Source organism: Hyperolius riggenbachi, chromosome 4, assembly GCF_040937935.1.
Source record: "Hyperolius riggenbachi isolate aHypRig1 chromosome 4, aHypRig1.pri, whole genome shotgun sequence".
NCBI classification, from domain to species: domain Eukaryota; kingdom Metazoa; phylum Chordata; class Amphibia; order Anura; family Hyperoliidae; genus Hyperolius; species Hyperolius riggenbachi.
The window spans coordinates 12,138,587-12,165,373 of record NC_090649.1 but is presented as its reverse complement, the minus strand read 5'-3'; the positions used below and the strand labels follow the sequence as shown (position 1 = coordinate 12,165,373).

Here is a 26,787-nt window from a genome sequence, read left to right as displayed (position 1 = left end):
ACTACAGACAGTAAGTGCACGCACGCGCAAACACGCGCAGGAGCTAGCCTATGAACAGTGACTGAGTGAGTGTCTAGTACAGTAAGTAAGTAGTAACAGTCAGGAAGTACAACTAGCAGTTACAATAATCAGTAGTAATCACAAGGAAATAGAGTGTGTGTACACTACAGACAGTGAGTGCACGCACGCGCAAACACGCGCAGGAGCTAGCCTATGAACAGTGACTGAGTGAGTGTCTAGTACAGTAAGTAAGTAGTAACAGTCAGGAAGTACAACTAGCAGTTACAATAATCAGTAGTAATCACAAGGAAATAGAGTGTGTGTACACTACAGACAGTGAGTGCACGCACGCGCACACACGCGCAGGAGCTAGCCTATGAACAGTGACTGAGTGAGTGTCCCTACTACAGTAAGTAAGTAGTAACAGTCAGGAAGTACAACTAGCAGTTACAATAATCAGTAGTAATCACAAGGAAATAGAGTGTGTGTACACTACAGACAGTGAGTGCACGCACACGCAGGAGCTATGAACAAACAGTGACAGTGAGTGTCCTAGTACAGTTACAGTATATAACTACAATACAAAATACAATCACTCAGTACTAAAGGACAGCAGAAATACTGGTATAGATGAGAAATAAACTAACAGAGGACAGGAGAGAACAGCTGCCCACACAGGCAGGCCCTGAGGCCTAAAGCTGTAAGCCTGCAGCAGCTGTCTCTATGTAACACAAAAGCTACTAACTAAAATACAATGTCTATCTAACTAACAACAATATAGGTGTATATAGGAGGTGTATGTGAGCGAAAACGCTAGGTGATTGACCACAATAAAGCTCTTGCTAAGCCAACGCACAAGGGAGCAGATCTCTCTCTGTACAAAGTCAGGCAAGGACGGAAACACCTAACATGGCGGCCGCTATTTATAGGGTAGGGGCTGGCCAGGGTCCCCCTCTGTGATTGGCTGCCATCAGAGGGCCTGGGAGCCCTCTGATTGGCTCTAAGGACATCAATCTGGGCTATGACGCTATTCGAGCTCGGTATTCGAGCTCGAATAGCGCTGTTAGCTCGAATAGCTCGAATAGTGAATGGGCTATTCGAGTTCACTCGAATAGCCCATTCGAATAGCTCCAGCTATTAGGAGCTCGAATACCAAGCTCAAATAGCTGAAAAAGAGCTCGAATATTCTAGCTACTCGAATATTCGAGCTCTGCTGAGCACCACTGGTGAAAGCACCCCAAACAGCCCTTTTCAGGGCTAGCACATCGGTCTCCAGGTTTTTGTTGTTGTTGTGTGTGACACTCCACAGCCCACTGACACCCAGAGCTGTGCACACTACTGCTGTTGCCTCATTAAGTTACAGGCACAGAACCCCTCCAGTGCATTAGTTTAGACTGTATTCTGATTGCACTATTGCATTTCTCTGTGTGAGACACTCCACAGCCCACTGACACCCAGAGCTGTGCACAGCTGCATGCATCTATAGCTGTGTTCTGAATGTAATGTGATTTCTGCCCTTTAGGGATTAAAACCCAGCTCTGCATCAACTATGTAACTTTTGGCGGGATTTTTGGCATGCATCCCCCTCCTTCATGCCACAGTCCAGGTGTTAGACCCCTTGAAACACATTTTCCTTCACTTTTGTGGCCAGAAAGAGTCCCATTGTTCGCAAACCCAAAAAGTGATGTTCCAGCCATCTCTATTCACCTTCAATAGCGATAAAGACTATAGAATTAGGGGATACTACAACTGCAACACTGATCATGTAATATACATGCTGAAATGCCCTTGTGGTTTATCCTATGTGGGGAAAACAACATCACCCTTCAAACATCTACCGAAAAGCAGACTGGCACCTCTCTAATCCCTACTAAACTCTGCGGCCTGTCTCATCCGACATCCACCTCTCTTCTAGATCCTCTGAGGCAGCCCCTCTCTGCCAATCCCTCCATTGGTTACCAGTTGCCCAAAGGATCCAGTTGAAACTTCTCACACTTGCATACAAAGCTCTATACAAGCTATCGCCTCCATACATTTCCTCTTTAATCTCCAGATACCTCCCCGCCCGGACCCTCCGTTCCTCACAGGAGACCCTTTTGTCCTCCAGCCTAGTCACCTCCTCTCACTCTCGCATCCGAGACTTCTCACGGGCTGTCCCTCTCCTTTGGAACTCTCTCCCTCAGCCGGTTCATTATGCCATGAGTCTGGAAACCTTCAAACGTACTCTGAAAACACACTTGTTCAGGCAAGCCTATAATTTTCAGCACTGAAGGCAGCACTGAAGGCACACTGGCTCACCCACTAATCCTGGTGTTTCCTTCCCCTTTGTTTCCTACCCACTACCCTCTAGATTGTAAGCCTGCAAGGGCAGGGACCTCCTCCTAGTGTTTCTCATACTGCTGTAACTTTAACATATGTATATGTACCAACTACATATCAACTATGTATGTATCTGTATTTACTCTATTCAATGTCATGACTGTACAGTGTCTTGTATTTCTTATGTATATTTGGTCCCCATTATTTGTTTGCACTATGTACAGCGCTACGGAAGATGTTGGTGCTATATAAATAAAAAAAATAATAAAGCAAAAGAGAAAGGGAAATATCTTGATTATACAAAACCAGTGGCAATACATTTCTTGGAGAATGGTCACAGAGCCCACCAACTACAAGCTGCCATTATTGAACAAGTGGAAAAGCCCTTCAGGGGGGGGGGGGGGGGGGTGATTGGGACAAAAAACTATTACAGGGAGAGGCATTCTGGATATTTACCATGAACACCCTACATCCTAAGGGACTTAATCAAAACAATCCTCTAACTTGTTTCATAAGAGAGAGATGAATGTTAGGCCGGTAACCGTTTTTTCATTCCAGGTCGAGGTGAAGTGGATCTGCATTAATTTTAATATGTTTTTAATTTACAGTATTGATGACTAGCCTACCCTGATGATGCAATAGTAAAATTATTCCCTTTCTTTTTGTAACGCTTGGTGGTGTATTCTCCACAGTCAGCATGCAACGCATGAGCTGGCGTGGAGGAGGTACACACACTAGCACCAGGAAACAGGCTATCCCTAGTATAGTGGAGGGGAGGACTGACTCCAATAGGAGATTGTGGCGCACAGAGCCGGTGCAGATCTGACAGCCACAAACAATGCTTTCGTAATAACGTCTCAGCGCAAAGTAGCGCTGAGCGCATAAACCAGAACTGAGGAGATCAGGACAGGTAGACAGAATGAACGCTTGCTAGCTAGCGGCACTTAGCGACAGCAAGCGTCCAAAACCAGACAGACTGGAATGAGGCAGCCAATGCGATGCGGCGATGGCGTGCCTCACAAAGACAGGACAGGACAGTCAGAAAATAGCAGGATTAAGATAGATGAACGTAACACAGATAAATATACAATAAGTATGTTTTCCTAGCGTATTACAATTACAGCTATCAATGAAACTATTTGTAACTTCTGACTAACATATGTATATATCGGCAATGAACCGATATATGACACAAGCAGGAACGCTGACTAGGACTGGAGTAATACAGGGGACAGGACTCAGAAGGATTCGCTATCTCTTCGCAGAGATGAACGCAATCCACAAACGGTAACAGAACAGGATTCAGAAGGATTCGTTATCTCTTCGCAGAGATGAACGCAATCCACAAACAGTAACAGAACAGGATTCAGAAGGATTCGTTATCTCTTCGCAGAGATGAACGCAATCCACAAACAGAACCAGGAGCAGGGTAACTACCTCAGCACGGGTGGTCACGGTACGCGCAACCTACCAAAACGTGCTGGAAAGCTGACTAACTGCACACAGGATATAAACAGTTCGTGTACGTATACATCAGCGACACTGATGTATTAACGTAACACAAATACAAGGAAAATAATAAACGTGCTGGTATGCATATATATTGGCAATGAACCAATATATGATGCAAAGACCAGCAAAGTATCTTTATAACAAGAAACACGATCGGGGGCTAAAGCGACAGCAAGACAGGCTTAAGCTGAAGCTATGAAAACCCAAGGAAACCCTGCAGGAAGCAGATCTTTATACTGAGGTCATCCAATAGGAGCAGACATGCAGATTCCCACACAGGTGAATGATAATCAGTCACAAGCTGACAGCAGGGAAAGACAGACAAAGCTATGCAACTTGCATGGAAAGACATCAGAACTGCCTGAGCTGCAGCACTACTTCCAGCAATAGCTGCTGCAGCAGCGATCATTACAGTACCCCCGCCTTTAAAAGCGGATTCCAGACGCTTTTCAAAACCGAAATTTCCAACAAAACAGTCTGACTGATAATTCATGATGACCGGGACAGCCCGGCAAGACCGAATTCCAGAATCAGTCCCCACAAGACTGGACCCATCAGAACCAGAACCTACAGAACCATGCCCATCAGTACTACAAGCCCCAGTGTGACACCCATCAGAACCATGATTTCCAGAAGAAAGCCCTCCGAAATTCCCTGAGCGATACCCACCGCCTTCCAGGAACCGTTCAGAAACGCCAAAGCCTTTGCAATGCCCACCGGTACTGTCTTTACCAAGACAAAACCCACTGTTGAACCAGTCCAAGGCACCAGGACAAGTTTTCTCAGAGACCTCCCAGAACACCTTGAAGCTCCAAAGAGATCCCCATAGGTCAGAATGCCCCTTAGGCTCACATGGAGAACTATCAAGAACCCCTATGGAACCTAGGGCAATTCCCGAGTCAGGGCCACAAGGACAAACATCAATATCAGGGCTTTCAGGGACCAGAACCATCTCTGGGCATGCAGGCAGACTGGCAACATCAGAACGTGTTCCCACTAAGGAAGCATCAGAGCACGCTAACACCTTAGACACACTTGGGCATTCTGGCACACAAAGAACATCTGGGCACACCGGCACAAGAGAAACCTCTGGGCATGTCAAGGAACTGTGAGCCTCAGGGTCAGCCAAGACAGGACCAAAACCAGGACTGGCCAAAAAAAAATCATCATGACTAAACTTCGCAACTACTGGACTTTTACATGAGAATGCTGGATCAGACTTAGATGTCGCTGATTCCAGCAAAGTCAGTAACAAATCAGATTCAGGGGCACTAACAAGACAGGACAAATCTTCTGATGTATGCACTGAACCAGACAGGGACTCCACAACTACCTCTGGACTGGACAGAGACTCATTTAATACACTGGATTGGAGCTCATGAGGCGCTGCAGAACAAGTCAGTATTGCAGCAGCCCCCACTGGACTAGGCAAAACTGAGGAATTCCCTGGACAGGAAGGGAACTCTGGAACCTCTGCCACAGCGGCCAGAGAACCAGAATCTTTCAGGATACAGGGCTGGGTTTCAGGAACACTCATCAGACCGGACTGAAATTCTGAGATTTCTATTATTTTGACCAGAGAATCAGAGTTATCCATGTTACAGGGCAAGACTTCTGAAACATTCAGAGGACAGGGCTGGAGTTCCTCGGCTGTTACAACACTGGAGAGGGACTCAACAACATTGGTTAAATCAGACTGTGTACAGGGCAAGGTATCTGACACACTTGCTGACGAGGACAATATTTCAATGGCTTCTGCTTTGCTGGGCAGAAATTCATCAAGTTTTATTAGAGCAGACTGTAATTCCAAAACAGCTGCTAGACAAGTGAATATTACTGCAACACCAACTGAGGTAAGCAGTGCTTCAGCCTCCTCTGCTAGAGGGTTTAAAGTATCCAAAGTACTGGGTGAAGCATAAGACTCTGCGACCACAGCTTCACTGGACAGGATCACTGAACAGTCCATATTGCAGGGCAAAACCATGGAAGCACCTGCTGGACAGCATAATGATTCTGTGACCTGAGTTTCATTGGAGAGATCTACTGCACAATTCATGGTACAGGGCAAATTTATTGGAAAATTTTCTGAACAAGGTAATAATTCTGCGATTTCAGGTTCACATAGCAGATGCTCTGAGCTATTCACGAAACTAGAGCGAGGTGTAGAAACAGGAAGATCAAGACACAATGTTTGCGCATCTGAATCACCATTCATTTGTAAAATTGGAAAATTCAGATGCTGGGGTTCTGAGTTTACTAGACAGGATTGCTGGGACTCGGAAACTGATGTAGTGCATCTATTGGCATCTGCTGGATCAGACAGGAGTTGAACTTTATTAACACAGGTAATTTCTGCAGAAGTGTTTGCAGAGACAGGCAAGATTTTTCTGGTGTCTGTTTCACTAAACAAAGAGTCATGAGTACTGGCTAGGCTGGACTCGGAAGTCAGCAGGACCTCTGGATTCTCTGCTGAGAAATTTGCGCAGGGCAAGGTTAAGAATGTATCAGTGGCTTCTGTTTTACTGGGAAGTAACACTGAGTTATCCATGGTACAGGGTGGAATTGCAGGAACTTCAATTTCACACAAAAAGAGCTCCGAATCACCTGCTGAATCAGCCAAAGGTGCTGAAGCAGGCGGGTCAGAACGCCAAATTTGCGAATTCGGAGTCACATAAAAATCATCCAAAATCAGTTCCCACACATCAATCAAGGGAGCCACACAGTCATACCTACACACACCAGCCTCTATTAGGTTATAGGCTGACTTAATGCATGCGTTCAATACCATTTCACTTTTTGCACTGTAAAATTGACAAAATGAACTTGAATCATTCTTCCATTCACAGACCAGGGCTTCCATCTCTCCCCTCTCGAATGGAGGATCCCATGCATACTTAACAGCGAAACATTTAGGCTGATCACAGTCTGCAGATATGATTGTGGCAGGCACATGTATAGGGTTAATTAGCAGGTGATTGGCAGATTCCTTATTCTTAAGAATCTCCAATACCTGTAGCAAGTGTTGAACTGTAGTGTATGCAAACTTCCCTTGGTTCACAAATAAGTTGATTTGTTCAATACTCTGTAATATCTCATCATAATCATACTCAGATAATTCTTTTAAACAAAAATCTTTATTTTCCCTAGCCAGGGAGGAAAGTTCATTAGTAGTTTCATAAGTCCATTTAACTCCCCTGAAAGACAATTGCATTTCATTATCTGTTAATGGCAGAATCTCATTATAGGTCTCAGTCGCTAAGGATAACGATTCTGCAGATTGGACACATTTCTTAGAACGTTTGCGTTTTGCCTTTGACCTTGCTGGTGATTTATTCAAAGCTGCAGGAAAATTATCAGTAACACTTTCTGCTTGCTGCTCATTCTTGCAAGCAATTGAAGGAGCAGCTGATTGGCCTGCTGCCAGGAGTTCATTAAGAGGAAAAGGCAATGGATCTATGCGCAACCAGTTATGAATCACAAACGCTAGAAATTCCAGCGGTCTATCTTTCAAATCGGAATGATTGAGAACATCAAATGCCCACTGGAATAATTCCCCTTTAAACAAAATATAACTTAGTTGGAGTGCCCAGGTTGAAACAGGAGTCGCTTGGAGATCAGGATTGGTCAGGAACCTGGCACATTCAGAGAAAAACTCATTTTCTGTTTCAGAGCTAAGTTCTTCAAATTTCTTAAAGGAACAGGAACCATAATTAACAGTGTCATACTTTCTGGGAATCCCCCCCACAATGGGGATTGGTAATGGGGTTTTCATAATGTAACGCTTGGTGGTGTATTCTCCACAGTCAGCATGCAACGCATGAGCTGGCGTGGAGGAGGTACACACACTAGCACCAGGAAACAGGCTATCCCTAGTATAGTGGAGGGGAGGACTGACTCCAATAGGAGATTGTGGCGCACAGAGCCGGTGCAGATCTGACAGCCACAAACAATGCTTACGTTATAACGTCTCAGCGCAAAGTAGCGCTGAGCGCATAAACCAGAACTGAGGAGATCAGGACAGGTAGACAGAATGAACGCTTGCTAGCTAGCGGCTACTTAGCGACAGCAAGCGTCCAAAACCAGACAGACTGGAATGAGGCAGCCAATGCGATGCGGCGATGGCGTGCCTCACAAAGACAGGACAGGATAGTCAGAAAATAGCAGGATTAAGATAGATGAACGTAACACAGATAAATATACAATAAGTATGTTTTCCTAGCGTATTACAATTACAGCTATCAATGAAACTATTTGTAACTTCTGACTAACATATGTATATATCGGCAATGAACCGATATATGACATAAGCAGGAACGCTGACTAGGACTGGAGTAATACAGGGAACAGGACTCAGAAGGATTCGCTATCTCTTCGCAGAGATGAACGCAATCCACAAACGGTAACAGAACAGGATTCAGAAGGATTCGTTATCTCTTCGCAGAGATGAACGCAATCCACAAACAGTAACAGAACAGGATTCAGAAGGATTCGTTATCTCTTCGCAGAGATGAACGCAATCCACAAACAGAACCAGGAGCAGGGTAACTACCTCAGCACGGGTGGTCACGGTACGCGCAACCTACCAAAACGTGCTGGAAAGCTGACTAACTGCACACAGGATATAAACAGTTCGTGTACGTATACATCAGCGACACTGATGTATTAACGTAACACAAATACAAGGAAAATAATAAACGTGCTGGTATGCATATATATTGGCAATGAACCAATATATGATGCAAAGACCAGCAAAGTATCTTTATAACAAGAAACACGATCGGGGGCTAAAGCGACAGCAAGACAGGCTTAAGCTGAAGCTATGAAAACCCAAGGAAACCCTGCAGGAAGCAGATCTTTATACTGAGGTCATCCAATGGGAGCAGACATGCAGATTCCCACACAGGTGAATGATAATCAGTCACAAGCTGACAGCAGGGAAAGACAGACAAAGCTATGCAACTTGCATGGAAAGACATCAGAACTGCCTGAGCTGCAGCACTACTTCCAGCAATAGCTGCTGCAGCAGCGATCATTACACTTTTCCCCTTTTTTTCACAGGTCTGGTGGAAACACATCCATTTCCCCCATTTTGCCCTTTCAACCCCCCAGCCACCCCCCAACCTCCCTTTCCCGCCTTCCCTTTACTTTTCCTTGTTTTTCCTTTCCCCCCCCCCTTCCTATTACCCTATGCATGTTCCTTGGATGTGTGGGGACCCAGACAGAAATGGCTGCGGAGTGGTGAGTAACCAATCTTACTTCATGCAGTCCTAATGCACTGGGCCTTATCCGAATATTACTCAGGTTTGTATATACAGGTCACACTAGTGTGTGTTGGTGCGACTGATTAAAACATGAACATATGGCCGTTTAAGCCATTTTGTCCACAGCTTGTGGCCTGAGTAGCTTAGGGAGCAATTGTAGCGTCGCGAAAGCTTACAGCGTCACCATGCCAACTTGCTGCTAGGTGAGGCTGTCACTCTATTGGTGCCTGCCACTGACATCACGAGTGATGTAGTGTGGGCAGGTTTTGATCCAGGAGCCTATCAATAGATGCACACAGCGGCGCAGCCACGCCCCCCGGCAGCTTAGCAACGCTACGCTAGACACATAATGGTGTAGCCACACCCCCTGGCCATCCAGTAATGTTACATCTCACTTGGGAGGCATGAAACTGGACCAGTGCGTCTCCCCACCGGCTGAGGTGACTGACAGTCACCGTGCAATGGATTTTTGATTTCAGGCGGCAACAGACATTGGGAGGCATGTAGGAGCCACCCACCACTCCGCACCCAAGCAAGATAAGAGGAATCACCTACCTAGAATTTAAAGGTACAGAACAGAATCAGGATATGATGATGTTATGCACATTATTTATGTATTTGATTGTCTGAAATTGGCATATCAAGGGCTTTGTTTATATACAATTTTGGGAGGAGTCTATCAATTGTGATGTCACGGACTATGGGATTTGTGTGGCACTTGGGTGTTATTTGTTGGTTATATATATACTGTTAGTGTTTGGATATTTGCATTATGCCACATTGCCTTGAGAAAGGGGGACCCTACGTGGCCCCCGAAACAATTGTCGGTTTTACCATGTGGATTAGTGCACAATAAAATGTGTGTTGCATTTTAAATGAAGACTGGTGTGCTGATGTACCTTGCTTGCTATGCTATATTCACCTCCAAGGGTATTTCCCCTTAAAGGATACTGCAGCCGAAAGGCTGCAGAGAGATAAAACCTGCATTGTGTAGGTAAAGAAAAGTACATACTCACCGCTCCCCTCGCTCCCTGCCGTCGGGTCCCGCTCGTCAGCCACAGCTCCCGGTACTGGCCGACTCTCCTGACCCCTGACCCGGACATACTGCGCCGCACATGCGCAGTATGTCCTGTAATCTTCGCTTCTGGCGTCGCATCATGACGCCAGAAGTACGGACACTCCCCCGCCTCCTGCGTGTGCGCTCCAGCGGCTTCACTATAAAGCCAGCATGTAGCTTTATAGTGGAGCCGCTGGAGCGCACACGCAGGAGGCGGGGGAGTGTCCGTACTTCTGGCGTCATGATGCGACGCCAGAAGCGAAGATTACAGGACATACTGTGCATGTGCGGCGCAGTATGTCTGGGTCAGGGGTCAGGAGAGTCGCCAGTACCGGGAGCTGTGGCTGACGAGCGGGACCCGACGGCAGGGAGCGAGGGGAGCGGTGAGTATGTACTTTTCTTTACCTACACAATGCAGGTTTTATCTCTCTGCAGCCTTTCGGCTGCAGTATCCTTTAAAAACCAAAACAATTTTCACCTGTCACGCTCCTTTCATTCATTTGCCTGTAACTTTTATTACTGCTTATCACAACAAAACAATCTATATCTTGTTTTTTTCACCACCAATTAGGCTTTCTTTGGGGGGGTACCTTTTGCTAACAATTATTTTATTCTAACTGCAATTTAACAGGAAAAATAAGAAACAAAATGAAAAAATGCATTATTTCTCAGTGTTTGATAATTATAGTTTTAAGATAACACATGCTAGTGTAATTAAAACTCACACATTTTATTTGCCTATTTGTCCCAATTATTACAACAGTTACAATATTTCTCTAGTCCAATGTCTGGCACCAATATTTTATTTGGAAATAAAGGTACATTTTTTTAAGTTTTTATTATTATTATTATTATTTTTTATTTATATAGCGCCAACATCTTCCGTAGCGCTGTACATAGTACAAACAAATAATGGGGAACAAATATACATAAGAAATACAAGACACTGTACAGTCATGACATTGAATAGAGTAAATACAGATACATATATAGTTGATATGTAGTTGGCACATATACATATGTTAAAATTACAGCAGTATGAGACACACTAGGAGGAGGTCCCTGCCCTTGCGGGCTTACAATCTAGAGGGTAGTGGGGAGGAAACAAAGGGGAAGGAAACACCAGGATTAGTGGGTGAGCCAGTGTGCCTTCAGTGCTGCTTATAGCAAATTATAGGCTTGTCTGAACAGGTGTGTTTTCAGAGTACGTTTGAAGGTTTCCAGACTCGTGACATGACGAACCGGCTGAGGGAGAGAGTTCCAAAGGAAAGGGATAGCCCGTGAGAAGTCTTGGATGGGAGAGTGAGAGGAGGTGACTAGGCTGGAGGACAAAAGGGTCTCCTGTGAGGAACGGAGGGTCCGAGCGGGGAGGTATCTGGAGATTAAAGAGGAAATGTATGGAGGCGACAGCTTGTGTAGAGCTTTGTATGCAAGTGTGAGAAGTTTAAACTGGATCCTTTGGGCAACTGGTAACCAATGGAGGGATTGGCAGAGAGGGGCTGCGTCAGAGGATCTAGAAGAGAGGTGGATGAGACTGGCCGCAGACTTTAATAGGGATTGGAGAGGTGCCAGTCTGCTTTTTGGTAGACCACAGAGTAGGGTGTTGCAGTAGTCGAGACGGGAGATGATTAGGGCATGCACAAGCATTTTAGTTGCTCCTTGTGAAAGGAAGGGACGGATTCTGGAAATGTTTTTGAGATGGAAGTAGCAGGAGGTAGTTAAAGTGTTAATATGTGGTTTAAAGGAGAGCTCAGAGTCCAGAGTTACCCCTAGGCAATGAGCTTTGGGGGTTGATGCTATTGGGGTGTTATCTACATTGATTGTGACAATGGGAGAGCGAAGGTGGAAATATCACAATCTCCGTTTTGCTCATATTGAGTTTAAGGAAGCGGGATGACATAAATGTAGATACAGCAGATAGACATTCTGTGACTTTTGATAGTAGTGTAGAGAGGTCTGGGGCAGAGCAATACATTTGGGTGTCATCAGCGTAGAGGTGATATTGAAACCCAAAAGAGCTTATTATCTGTCCCAGGCCATGGGTGTAAATGGAAAAGAGGAGGGGTCCAAGGACGGACCCTTGTGGTACTCCCACAGACAGTGGGCATTGAGAGGAGTTGGTATTGGCATAGGAGACCATGAAAGAATGTCCAGACTGGTAAGAGTTGATCCAGGAGTGTGCTAGGCCCTTCATTCCCAGTGTTGAGAGTGTCTGGAGGAGTAGGGTATGATCAACAGTGTCGAATGCGGAGGACAGATCTAGGAGTATCAGTACCGAAAATCTGCCTTTGGCTTTAGCAACTAGGAGGTCATTGGCAACCTTAGTGAGAACGGTTTCCGTAGAGTGTTGAGGGCGGAAGCCAGACTGGAAGGGGTCCAGCACGGAATTAGCGGAGAGAAAATTAGACAACTCTGAGTAAATGTGGCGTTCCAGCAGTTTGGAGGCAAAGCGAAGGAGAGAGAATGGGCGGTAATTAGAAAGGACAGTAGGGTCCCAGTAGTTTTGCATCCAAGTCCATAGTACAAAAATTAACAGTAATATAATCTCTTGACATACATATTAAAAAAAAGTTCAGTCCCTAAGGTAACTATTTATGTATTTAAAAAAAATTGTAATAAAAAAAAAATGTGAAATGCAAAAAAAAATAAATGTCAAAAAATGTGGGTGGTTATGGGATAGTGTGGGAGGCAAAAGTGTTAATTTTAAATGTATTTGTAGGTCTTTTTTTAAAATAAATAATTGTGTGTAGATGTACCTATTTGGCATAAAGATGTCCTCACATATTCATTTGTTTTGTGTATCTATAGTATGCGAAACAGGAAGTAATGCGTACGTGGGTTTCATCGGAAGTAAACAAATGATTGCAGCATCTCTTTGATGCCTGCAACGTTCACACAGGGACAGAGACCAGTCCCCATTCATTCATCTGCCATCTAATGATCAGCGGCGATAACAAGCGTGGGAGCGTATGGGGGGGCGAACGGGAGTGTGCGGTGGCAAGGGATGTAGTAGCTATGTCCCTGCAAGGGGAAGAGGGAATTTGCAGGGATGTAGTTACGCATCTTGGGAGAGGGGAAGTGATTAAAAACCATTTTTTCTTTGACGTATTCAAATCGATTGACTCAAAAACCACAAGATCTCCTTGCTCCCACAGTTCTCCTAAAGAAATCCTCCAAGTTTGCCGATTTAAACATGTATGGGGCTTTGCTAAAAAATGCTAAATTTGGAAGTCATTGACATCTCTTTAAAAACTGTTAAATAGCGTTGGCATACAATAAGTATTTTGGGGGAAATATGTTGCCATTGATCCCCCTCTGTCATGCCACTGTCCGGGTTCTTGGACACTTTGTACACCTTTTTTTTAAAGAACTTGTGGCTGCATAGATGCCCTGAAGGTCTTAGGGCTGGTTCACACGGGCGTCTGCTGAGCTTTTGCTTGGCATTGCGTTCAAACGCCAGCGTTTAAACGCCAGCGTTTAAAAGCTAGCTTTTGAAAGCTTTTGAAAAGCGTTCAAGGCTGGCAGTTCTGGTCTCTGCTATTGTTTCCTCGCGTTTACTGCCTCTGAAAGCAGCATGTTGCTTTTGAGACTAGACGCAACGCTGGGATCTACTGCCAGGCTTTCATGAAAGCCTGCAAAAGCCAGCTCTAAACGCTTCCATTCACTTGCATGGGATGGCAGTAGATCCCAAAAAACGCTGCGTCTGAAACGCTGCGTTAAACGCCACAAAAACGCCCGTCTGAACCAGCCCTTAGAAGTTTGCCTGCCTGCTATAAAAGCCAATGGAGCTTGCGGCAAAATTCATGAATGTTGTAATGAAACGCGGAAAAGCCGCGGCTTCTCAAGGTGAGGTGGCTGTTTCCGCGTCCAGCAGGACGCCACAACGGGAAAAACACGCCGCATGCCGCTCAGGCAGAGCGGCGGAATCCGCATTGGGAACGGCGGAATCTGCATCGGGAACGGCGGAATCTGCATCGGTAACGGCGGAATCCGCATTGGAGGCGGCTCCCGCACTTGGTTCACTAGATACATTGCAAAACAGTACTGGTGTGGCTGGGACTGATAGTCCACCAAGATTCAGACTTACACGCGCGAGAGCACAGAGGCTGAGTTTAAATAACAGCCAGAAGTGAGTCAGCTGACCAGGCTGGTCAGCTGACATTTTCCACAACTCTCATTGGTCCAGCAATTAGGGAGGTCCTGGAAAGGTCCTTGAGTATATATACTGCTGGCTGTTCACTTGCTCTTTGTCTGGCGTTGCGATCACATATGTGGGAGCACCCAGATCCGTAGTCAGATCCGCAAGTGTGCCGGGACCAGCTGGAGCTGTAATCCTACACTTAGCTAGATTCTGTTGATAGCTAAAGTACTAGTTTGATTGTATTTATTTGTTATGACTTTTGCCTGCCTTGACTATGCTCCTGAACTCTGATCTTGTACCTCGATATTTCTGATACCCGTTGCTGAACCCTGCCTGTACTTAGACTCCGCCTTTGCCTACTGTATCTGTACTTTATCTGTCCGTGTGTTACGACCTGGCTTGTCCGACCTCGAGAACCGACCTCACTATTGGAGGCGGTTCCCCGTCCTGTTAGTGACACTTCCTCCTGAGTGTCACTCTCGGACTATACTTCCTACTGTCAGTCTGACTCCTCCCGTCTTGGAGAGCTCAGGTCTGCGGAAGGAATCCGTGCAGTTTTCCTTGCTGCACTGAGGCCTAGGCCTCCAAGTGTTACTGTTACACCAAACACTACACTTTACTCAGGTGAACAGAGGTTAGTTAGTATATCGGATTATTGGTGATACTGCAGATCACGTATAATCTGGTATACATCTGTATTTCCTGTGATACTGCAGATCACCGGTAATCAGACCCTCTCTGTGCTTCACCGATCGTTACAAATGTGTTCACGAACATGAAATTGTGATGGTCGCCCCATCGCTATTGTGTGTGTAGTTTGTATTTTTGTAAATAAACACAGTTATTTACCTTTAAATCTATTGTGAAGTCTCTCAGTATTTCTGGCTGATTCAGAGTCGGTAAACAGGCAGGGTCGGCAACTTGAATCAGATAGGCAAAAGTACAAGAGCGCTTAGAGAAAAGAGTAGTCAGGGATAGCCAGAGTCAAAACACAGGTAAATATATAAATGATTGTTTGTACCCAGAGGTTGGCGCTCACAGCACTAAGCGAAATCAAATATTGTTCATCCCTGTATGAGGAAAACTAGGCATACTAAAAACAGCAACCCTAATACATGTATATAATTGACAATGTCCATATAAGTCCCAGCCACAGTTCCAACAACTTCAGTGAGTTTCACTATTGATGTCACACCGTTTCCAATACAAATCCTCAGATCTGAATGACACTGGACAGGACAGCCTCCACCACACCCTAGTGAGAGCACTCACCGTGTGGTAAGACCTTCTGATAGGTCTATTGGCGCCTTGGGACCAATAGACCTATCAGAAGGTCTTACCACACGGTGAGTGCTCTCACTAGGGTGTGGTGGAGGCTGTCCTGTCCAGTGTCATTCAGATCTGAGGATTTGTATTGGAAACGGTGTGACATCAATAGTGAAACTCACTGAAGTTGTTGGAACTGTGGCTGGGACTTATATGGACATTGTCAATTATATACATGTATTAGGGTTGCTGTTTTTAGTATGCCTAGTTTTCCTCATACAGGGATGAACAATATTTGATTTCGCTTAGTGCTGTGAGCGCCAACCTCTGGGTACAAACAATTATTTTATATACAGAGGAGGCGAACCAGTGGGTTGAGAGCCAGCGCGCAGTGTGTAAATTTTGAAATATATAAATGCAATCCTAATCTAAGGTGTGACGTCCTTGGTATCAACACCTAGGCAACTGGACTAAGGTCTGAGCACTAACACGAATGTATTCACGACAGCAGACAAGGAGCAACTGACATCCAGCTCCTTATATGCTGAGAGTCACTCAGCCAGCCCGCCCAGAAGCCCAGCCAATCCAGAGACCTCCTGTTATGTCAGGCTTGGCCAGTTATCAGTTCACAGCTCAGCTCCTATGCCCCAATCTATCCCCACCTTCTTCACCCTATGTGGCGCGTCCCCGCTTGAACGGGAGGTGAGGAAACAACACCTGCCCGACTTCGGTTACACCCAGGCCTTGTAGGTGCAAGGTATAGGAGCTGAACGTAGAGTGAACTATGTAACTCACCAGAACCTAACAGGAGATAAGCAGAGTCCAGTAACAATCCGAGGTCATACACGTACAATCAGAAGTATCGAGGTACACAAGGAGCAGACAAAATCAAGGTCAGGTAATCCTAGGTCGGTCCAGGCAGAGATCAGAGAATAGTCAGGGATCAGGCAGAAGGTCGATTCAGGCAGCAGGCAAAGCGTAGTCAGATTCCAGGCAGAGGTCGGTTCACAGGTAATCAATAAGCAGTAAATCACACCCAGCAAAAGCACACAGCCAAAGCTATCACGGGCAATCACAGGAAGCACTCAGCAGGTTTAAATACTTCATGCAACCAATCAGTGGTCGACCACATGCACACAGCAGCCAATCACACGCAGGCAATAATCCTGTTAAAGTGTCAGCTGAAGAGATCAGCTGACACAGGTAGCAATACATGTCAGTTGGGTAACTACTCAGCTGACTAACAAAACCTCCTGGCTGTATATTAGCTATAGCATACTGGTCAAAGTCATCGCCTCTGGCGTGAGACGCCAGTGTTCAAATCCGGCCAGGGACAGTATTCATATTTTATATATTTATTAAAACCCATGTCAGTTGACTAAACTGTCAGCTGACACTACCTCTGTCGCCGCCTCAGACCATACTGTGGCCGAGAGGAGCGAGAAAGCCACCCACCAGTATGCGTAGAGCGATCCCCAGTGCACGCATCACCAGCGGAGGATGGCCGTTGACATGCGGAAGTGGAGGTTCCGACGCAACTCTCATCATGAGCGGTCGCATTGCAGGAACCTCCAGGTGAATTCCTAACACCTCCTAGGTCAGCTGACTGGAGAGTCAGCTGACCCTCCTACGTAGGAGGTAAAAGTCCTGCCGCCTCTCGCGCGCGCGCGTGACCCTCTGCCTCTGTGTACCAGAGAGGCCAGGCCCCAGGTCAGCGCGCGAACGTGCACCGAAGTCCGCCGGCTGGGTTGCGGGATCCGCCGCCATGTCGCCAGCCGTGGCGGCGGTGTCCCCACTGCACTGTGCCACCAGCTCCGCCTAAGTGGCAGAAACTGCCGGTTGGGAAGCGGAGACCGCCGCCATGCTGCCCAGCGCGGCGGCAGTGCCTCCGTGCCTCCGCTAACCCTTACAATTTCCTTACAAGTTTTTTCCTGTTCCTGTCTTGTAAAATAAAACCCCGATCTGCATGCAATTAATTATTTGTTACACCTGTAACATGGTTGTGGCCTTGCAGGGACTTACCGGTGGTGTTGGTGATCTCATTCTCTGGGCAGGGCACACAGTAGTAACAGCAGGAATGTCTTTCACCTTGCTGAGCTTTGTAGTACCCGAGCTGGCACCTTGCAGAACACAGAGACTGGGGATTCTGAAAAGATAGAAAACCAAGTTATATTTATATTCCTGTGCCGTGCAGGGAGAGCTTTTCACTAATGTTCTGTCTGTCTTGGAGAGTGGCTGCTCCCGGGAATAAGTGTCCCTGCTCCTACTGCTGTTATCCATCTGTCTACCTACTAGTTTTGGGCGAACAGTGTTCGCCACTGTTCGGGTTCTGCAGAACATCACCCTTTTCGGGTGATGTTCGAGTTCGGCCGAACACCCGATGGTGTTCGGCCAAACCGTTCGGCCATATGGCCGAACTAAGAGCGCATGGCCGAACGTTCCCCGAACATTCGGCTAGCGCTGTGATTGGCCGAATGGGTCACGTGGTTCGGACCCGAACACGCTCTGATTGGCCGAACGGGTCACGTGGTTCGGGTAAATAAATACCCGATCCACGTCATTTCTCCGCCATTTGTCTGTGGGTTTAGCTTTGGGTAAGCAGGCAGGGTAGTTCTCTCTCCAGCCAGGCTAGCCAGGGTCCCCCCAGTCATTGTGTCGCTGCTGGGAACAGTAGTACACCGCTCACCCACACTATATAGCATTGTGTTTACTGCCACTCTGTGTACACCGCGCACCCACCACTGTATAGCATTGTGTTTACTGCCACTCTGTGTCTCTGCTGGGAACAGTAGTACACCGCTCAACCACCACTGTATAGCATTGTGCTCTGTGTTTCTGCTGGGAACAGTAGTACACCGCTCACCAACCACTGTATAGCATTGTGCTCTGTGTCGCTGCTGGGAACAGTAGTACATCGCTCAACCACCACTGTATAGCATTGTGCTCTGTGTCTCTGCTGGGAACAGTAGTACACCGCTCACCCACCACTGTACAGCATTGTGCTCTGTGTCGCTGCTGGGAACAGTAGTACACCACTCACCAACCACTGTATAGCATTGTGCTCTGTGTCGCTGCTGGGAACAGTAGTACACCGCTCACCAACCACTGTATAGCATTGTTCTCTGTGTCGCTGCTGGGAACAGTAGTACACCGCTCACCAACCACTGTATAGCACTGTGCTCTGTGTCGCTGCTGGGAACAGTAGTACACCGCTCACCCACCACTGTATAGTATTGTGCTCTGTGTCGCTGCTGGGAACAGTAGTACACCGCTCACCCACCACTGTATAGCATTGTGCTCTGTGTCGCTGCTGGGAACAGTAGTATACCGCTCAACCACCACTGTATAGCATTGTGCTCTGTGTCGCTGCTGGGAACAGTAGTACACCGCTCACCAACCACTGTATAGCATTGTGCTCTGTGTCGCTGCTGGGAACAGTAGTACACTGCTCACCCACCACTGTATAGTATTGTGCTCTGTGTCGCTGCTGGGAACAGTAGTACACCGCTCACCCACCACTGTATAGCATTGTGCTCTGTGTCGCTGGTGTAGCTCTGTTGAACAATCCATCTGCACCCTTCAACTATTGGGTATCGAAGCTAGACACCTGGCACAAACTGGCAATGTACGCAATAGAGGTGCTGGCTTGCCCGGCGGCCAGCGTTATGTTGGAACGCTGTTTCAGTGCTGCTGGAGGGATCGTCACAGATCGGCGTATCCGCCTCTCCACAGAAAATGCAGACCGTCTGACTCAAATTAAAATGAATCAATCCTGGATTGGAAACGACTACGCAACACTCCCGGACCCCAACCAAGTAACATGAACAATGAACATCTGTGATGGGTTAGCGTTTCCGGTCCCTGTTTATTGAACCTCTCATCTGTATTACATTTATGACTGCATGCCGACAAAATGCAAATTGCTATCCGCACACTTCTTGTCCTCATGCAAGGCCTGGGTTGTTGTGTCTCAAAGCGTGGCCTTCTCCTCCTGCGCCTCCTCCTGTTCCATCACGTGTGCTGCTGCTGGGTTAGCATTGCTGGTCCCTGTTTATGGAACCTCTTATCTTTATTACATTTATGACTGCATGGCGGCAAAATGCATGCTATCCGCACGCTTCTTGTCCTCATGCAAGGCCTGGGTTGTTGTGTCTCAAAGCGTGGCCTTCTCCTCCTGCGCCGCCCTCCTCCTGTTCCATAACGTGTGCTGCTGCTGGGTTAGCGTTACCGGTCCCTTTTCCTGGAACCTCTTATCTGTATTACATTTATGACTGCATGGCGGCAAAATGCATGCTATCCGCACGCTTCTTGTCCTCATGCAAGGCCTGGGTTGTTGGGTGTCAAAGCGTGGCCTTCTCCTCCTGCGCCTCCTCCTGTTCCATCACGTGTGCTGCTGCTGGGTTAGCGTTGCCGGTCCCTGTTTATGGAACATCTTATCTTTATTACATTTATGACTGCATGGCGGCAAAATGCATGCTATCCGCACGCTTCTTGTCCTCATGCAAGGCCTGGGTTGTTGTGTCTCAAAGCATGGCCTTCTCCTCCTGCGCCTCCTCCTGTTCCATCACGTGTGCTGCTGCTGGGTTAGCGTTACCGGTCCCTTTTCCTGGAACCTCTCATCTGTATTACATTTATGACTGCATGCCGACAAAAAGCATGTTACCTGTGCAAAGAAAACAGACATTTCCCGCATTTAAAAGACAGTTTTCCCTTTGAAACTTCAAAATCGATTTTCTCAAAAACTATAAGCTCTTTTTGCTAAAAAAAATTTTTCCTCTTGTACCCACTCCCAAGGTGCAAATACCCTGTAAATTTGGGGTATGTAGCATGTTAGCAAGCTATTTTTTTTTATTTTATATATCATAATGGTACATGCTAGGCTGGCTTCAGCATGTAGTGTTGTTGGTGGTATAGTGGTTAAGTGAGTTACCTACCACACACTGAGACCTGGGTTTAATTCCCAGCCACGGTATGTAAGCTGGCTTTTGAAATAGTACAATTCCGTGGATTAAGCAAGCTCATTTTTCTCTTGGATTGATCATAATGGTACATGCTAGGCTGGCTTCAGCATGTAGTGTTGTTGGTGGTATAGTGGTTAAATGAGATACCTAATACACACTGAGACCTAGGTTCAATTCCCAGCCACGGTATGTAAGCTGGCTTTTGAAATAGTACAATTCCGTGGATTAAGCAAGCTCATTTTTCTCTTGGATTGATCATAATGGTACATGCTAGGCTGGCTTCAGCATGTAGTGTTGTTGGTGGTATAGTGGTTAAATGAGTTACCTAATACACACTGAGACCTGGGTTCAATTCCCAGCCATGGTATGGAAGGTGACTTTTGAAATAGTACAATTCCCTGGAAGATGAGACCCTCCTCCCTCCGGGAGGGGGAGGAGGGAGAAGATCCGCTAGAAATTAGTTAGGTGAGGAAATAAATTAAAATTCTGCAGAATTTAAAAATTTTCAGCAGAATTCCGTTTTAGAGCTATAGCAATCCTGTTCCGACCATCAGAGTCGGAATTGCCCAAATTCCAGCCAGAATCACAGAATTTACAATTTCACGGAATCCAGCGACCATCCCTACAAGCCGCAACGCTGACTCTGGGCTATCCGGGCTAAACATGCCGTTCGACTCAGCTCAGGCTTGACCACGAAGATATCCTGACCTGTCGCCTCTGAGGAGCAAAGGAATCCCGCCAAGCTGTGAGAGTATAACACAGCAAACGCTAGATTCTCAATACAAATTCTTTAATCAAAGTGACTTCACATTTTTGGATACAATCCATAAAATTTAACAATGTTCAAACATCAACTCACCAAAATACAATTCTCAATACCCGTATATAATGAGGGAGGAGAGGGTGGGACTTTCGCTTGGAGCGGCGGCAGGCGAAGTGATGCAGTGTTGTTTCTGATCACTGCTCCCCTTTGGCCAGTAAACTCCCACTTCCTCCTCTGATCCCTCCCACCACATCTCCCTTAAAGGGGAATCATCCCCTTACCCTGCATACCTCCCAAGGGGCAAGCACCCTGCCATGCTGCCCCGGGAGTAAACCCCCTGGGCATTACTTTATCTTGTGTTTACTTAATTGTAGCAATAGAACACTGTAAACATTCCCTGGCAGTTGTGGAACTCCTTCATCTCAGGAATGCCACCCAGAAGTGTAAATACAAGTTACATCAATGGAGCACTGACACTGAAAGGTGGTGGCAGAAGCAGGAGGAGGCAGTGAGCCCTGAGACAGAGCATGGATAGCATTGTGAGCTGGCAGTGTGAGCCGAGTGGAGAGCAATCAATGGAGTGCTGACACTGAAAGGTGGCGGTAGAAGCAGGAGGAGGCAGTGAGCCCTGAGACAGAGCATGGATAGCATTGTGAGCTGGCAGTGTGAGCCGAGTGGAGAGCAATCAATGGAGTGCTGACACTGAAAGGTGGCGGCAGAAGCAGGAGGAGGCAGTGAGCCCTGAGGCAGAGCATGGATAGCATTGTGAGCTGGCAGTGTGAGCCGAGTGGAGAGCAATCAATGGAGTGCTGACACTGAAAGGTGGCGGCAGAAGCAGGAGGAGGCAGTGAGCCCTGAGACAGAGCATGGATAGCACTGTGAGCTGGCAGTGTGAGCCGAGTGGAGAGCAATCAATGGAGCACTGACACTGAAAGGTGGCGGCAGAAGCAGGAGGAGGCAGTGAGTCCTGAGACAGAGCATGGATAGCATTGTGAGCTGGCAGTGTGAGCCGAGTGGAGAGCAATCAATGGAGCACTGACACTGAAAGGTGGCGGCAGAAGCAGGAGGAAGCAGTGAGCCCTGAGACAGAGCATGGATAGCATTGTGAGCTGGCAGTGTGAGCCGAGTGGAGAGCAATCAATGGAGTACTGACACTGAAAGGTGGCGGCAGAAGCAGGAGGAGGCAGTGAGCCCTGAGACAGAGCATGGATAGCATTGTGAGCTGGCAGTGTGAGCCGAGTGGAAAGCAATCAATGGAGCACTGACACTGAAAGGTGGCGGCAGAAGCAGGAGGAGGCAGTGAGCCCTGAGACAGAGCATGGATAGCATTGTGAGCTAGCAGTGTGAGCCGAGTGGAGAGCAATCAATGGAGCACTGACACTGAAAGGTGGCGGCAGAAGCAGGAGGAGGCAGTGAGCCCTGAGACAGAGCATGGATAGCATTGTGAGCTGGCAGTGTGAGCCGAGTGGAGAGCAATCAATGGAGCACTGACACTGAAAGGTGGCGGCAGAAGCAGGAGGAGGCAGTGAGCCCTGAGACAGAGCATGGATAGCATTGTGAGCTGGCAGTGTGAGCCGAGTGGAGAGCAATCAATGGAGCACTGACACTGAAAGGTGGCGGCAGAAGCAGGAGGAAGCAGTGAGCCCTGAGACAGAGCATGGATAGCATTGTGAGCTGGCAGTGTGAGCCGAGTGGAGAGCAATCAATGGAGCACTGACACTGAAAGGTGGCGGCAGAAGCAGGAGGAGGCAGTGAGCCCTGAGGCAGAGCATGGATAGCATTGTGAGCTGGCAGTGTGAGCCGAGTGGAGAGCAATCAATGGAGTACTGACACTGAAAGGTGGCGGCAGAAGCAGGAGGAGGCAGTGAGCCCTGAGACAGAGCATGGATAGCATTGTGAGCTGGCAGTGTGAGCCGAGTGGAGAGCAATCAATGGAGCACTGACACTGAAAGGTGGCGGCAGAAGCAGGAGGAAGCAGTGAGCCCTGAGACAGAGCATGGATAGCATTGTGAGCTGGCAGTGTGAGCCGAGTGGAGAGCAATCAATGGAGCACTGACACTGAAAGGTGGCGGCAGAAGCAGGAGGAGGCAGTGAGCCCTGAGGCAGAGCATGGATAGCATTGTGAGCTGGTAGTGTGAGCCGAGTGGAGAGCAATCAATGGAGTACTGACACTGAAAGGTGGCGGCAGAAGCAGGAGGAGGAAGTGAGCCCTGAGGCAGAGCATGGATAGCATTGTGAGCTGGCAGTGTGAGCCGAGTGGAGAGCAATCAATGGAGTGCTGATACTGAAAGGTGGCGGCAGAAGCAGGAGGAGGCAGTGATCCCTGAGACAGAGCGTGGATAGCATTGTGAGCTGGCAGTGTGAGCCGAGTGGAGAGCAATCAATGGAGTACTGACACTGAAAGGTGGCGGCAGAAGCAGGAGGAGGCAGTGATCCCTGAGACAGAGCATGGATAGCATTGCGAGCTGGCAGTGTGAGCCGAGTGGAGAGCAATCAATGGAGTACTGACACTGAAAGGTGGCGGCAGAAGCAGGAGGAGGCAGTGAGCCCTGAGACAGAGCATGGATAGCATTGCGAGCTGGCAGTGTGAGCCGAGTGGAGAGCAATCAATGGAGTACTGACACTGAAAGGTGGCGGCAGAAGCAGGAGGAGGCAGTGAGCCCTGAGACAGAGCATGGATAGCATTGTGAGCTGGCAGTGTGAGCCGAGTGGAGAGCAATCAATGGAGTGCTGACACTGAAAGGTGGCGGCAGAAGCAGGAGGAGGCAGTGAGCCCTGAGACAGAGCATGGATAGCATTGTGAGCTGGCAGTGTGAGCCGAGTGGAGAGCAATCAATGGAGTACTGACACTGAAAGGTGGCGGCAGAAGCAGGAGGAGGCAGTGAGCCCTGAGACAGAGCATGGATAGCATTGTGAGCTGGCAGTGTGAGCCGAGTGGAGAGCAATCAATGGAGTGCTGACACTGAAAGGTGGCGGCAGAAGCAGGAGGAGGCAGTGAGCCCTGAGACAGAGCATGGATAGCATTGTGAGCTGGCAGTGTAAGCCAAATGGAGAGCAATCAATGGAGTACTGACATTGAAAGGTGGCGGCAGAAGCAGGAGGAGGCAGTGAGCCCTGAGACAGAGCATGGATAGCATTGTGAGCTGGCAGTGTGAGCCGAGTGGAGAACAATCAATGGAGTACTGACACTGAAAGGTGGCGGCAGAAGCAGGAGGAGGCAGTGAGCCCTGAGACAGAGCATGGATAGCATTGTGAGCTGGCAGTGTGAGCCGAGTGGAGAGCAATCAATGGAGTACTGACACTGAAAGGTGGCGGCAGAAGCAGGAGGAGGCAGTGAGCCCTGAGACAGAGCATGGATAGCATTGCAAGCTGGCAGTGTGAGCCGAGTGGAGAGCAATCAATGGAGTGCTGATACTGAACGGTGGCGGCAGAAGCAGGAGGAGGCAGTGAGCCCTGAGGCAGAGCATGGATAGCATTGTGAGCTGGCAGTGTGAGCCGAGTGGAGAGCAATCAATGGAGTGCTGACACTGAACGGTGGCGGCAGAAGCAGGAGGAGGCAGTGAGCCCTGAGGCAGAGCATGGATAGCATTGTGAGCTGGCAGTGTGAGCCGAGTGGAGAGCAATCAATGGAGTGCTGACACTGAAAGGTGGCGGCAGAAGCAGGAGGAGGCAGTGAGCCCTGAGACAGAGCATGGATAGCATTGTGAGCTGGCAGTGTGAGCCGAGTGGAGAGCAATCAATGGAGTACTGACACTGAAAGGTGGCGGCAGAAGCAGGAGGAGGCAGGGAGTCCTGAGACAGAGCATGGATAGCATTGCGAGCTGGCAGTGTGAGCCGAGTGGAGAGCAATCAATGGAGTGCTGATACTGAAAGGTGGCGGCAGAAGCAGGAGGAGGCAGTGAGTCCTGAGACAGAGCATGGATAGCATTGCGAGCTGGCAGTGTGAGCCGAGTGGAGAGCAATCAATGGAGTACTGACACTGAAAGGTGACGGCAGAAGCAGGAGGAGGCAGTGAGCCCTGAGACAGAGCATGGATAGCATTGTGAGCTGGTAGTGTGAGCCGAGTGGAGAGCAATCAATGGAGTTCTGATACTGAAAGGTGGCGGCAGAAGCAGGAGGAGGCAGTGAGCCAAGAGACAGAGCATGGATAGCATTGCGAGCTGGCAGTGTGAGCCGAGTGGAGAGCAATCAATGGAGTGCTGACACTGAAAGGTGGCGGCAGAAGCAGGAGGAGGCAGTGAGTCCTGAGGCAGAGCATGGATAGCATTGTGAGCTGGCAGTGTGAGCCGAGTGGAGAGCAATCAATGGAGTGCTGATACTGAACGGTGGCGGCAGAAGCAGGAGGAGGCAGTGAGTCCTGAGACAGAGCATGGATAGCATTGCGAGCTGGCAGTGTGAGCCGAATGGAGAGCAATCAATGGAGTGCTGATACTGAACGGTGGCGGCAGAAGCAGGAGGAGGCAGTGAGTCCTGAGACAGAGCATGGATAGCATTGCGAGCTGGCAGTGTGAGCCGAGTGGAGAGCAATCAATGGAGTTCTGATACTGAAAGGTGGCGGCAGAAGCAGGAGGAGGCAGTGAGCCCTGAGACAGAGCATGGATAGCATTGCGAGCTGGCAGTGTGAGCCGAGTGGAGAGCAATCAATGGAGTGCTGACACTGAAAGGTGGCGGCAGAAGCAGGAGGAGGCAGTGAGTCCTGAGGCAGAGCATGGATAGCATTGTGAGCTGGCAGTGTAAGCCGAATGGAGAGCAATCAATGGAGCACTGACACTGAAAGGTGGCGGCAGAAGCAGGAGGAGGCAGTGAGTCCTGAGACAGAGCATGGATAGCATTGCGAGCTGGCAGTGTGAGCCGAGAGGAGAGCAATCAATGGAGCGCTGATACTGAAAGGTGGCGGCAGAAGCAGGAGGAGGCAGGGAGTCCTGAGACAGAGCATGGATAGCATTGCGAGCTGGCAGTGTGAGCCGAGTGGAGAGCAATCAATGGAGTGCTGATACTGAACGGTGGCGGCAGAAGCAGGAGGAGGCAGTGAGTCCTGAGACAGAGCATGGATAGCATTGCGAGCTGGCAGTGTGAGCTGAGTGGAGAGCAATCAATGGAGTACTGACACTGAAAGGTGGCGACAGAAGCAGGAGGAGGCAGTGAGCCCTGAGACAGAGCATGGATAGCATTGTGAGCTGGCAGTGTGAGCCGAGTGGAGAGCAATCAATGGAGTGCTGACACTGAAAGGTGGTGGCAGAAGCAGGAGGAGGCAGTGAGCCCTGAGACAGAGCATGGATAGCATTGCGAGCTGGTAGTGTGAGCCGAGTGGAGAGCAATCAATGGAGTGCTGACACTGAAAGGTGGCGGCAGAAGCAGGAGGAGGCAGTGAGTCCTGAGGCAGAGCATGGATAGCATTGTGAGCTGGCAGTGTAAGCCGAATGGAGAGCAATCAATGGAGTACTGACACTGAAAGGTGGCGGCAGAAGCAGGAGGAGGCAGTGAGTCCTGAGACAGAGCATGGATAG

At 48.2% G+C, this 26,787-nt stretch overlaps 1 pseudogene; it reads right to left on the bottom strand.

Annotated features, from left to right (window-relative positions):
- Nucleotides 1-26,787, bottom strand: part of LOC137571091 (vomeronasal type-2 receptor 26-like) — an 87,621-nt pseudogene that overhangs the window by 23,149 nt on the left and 37,685 nt on the right.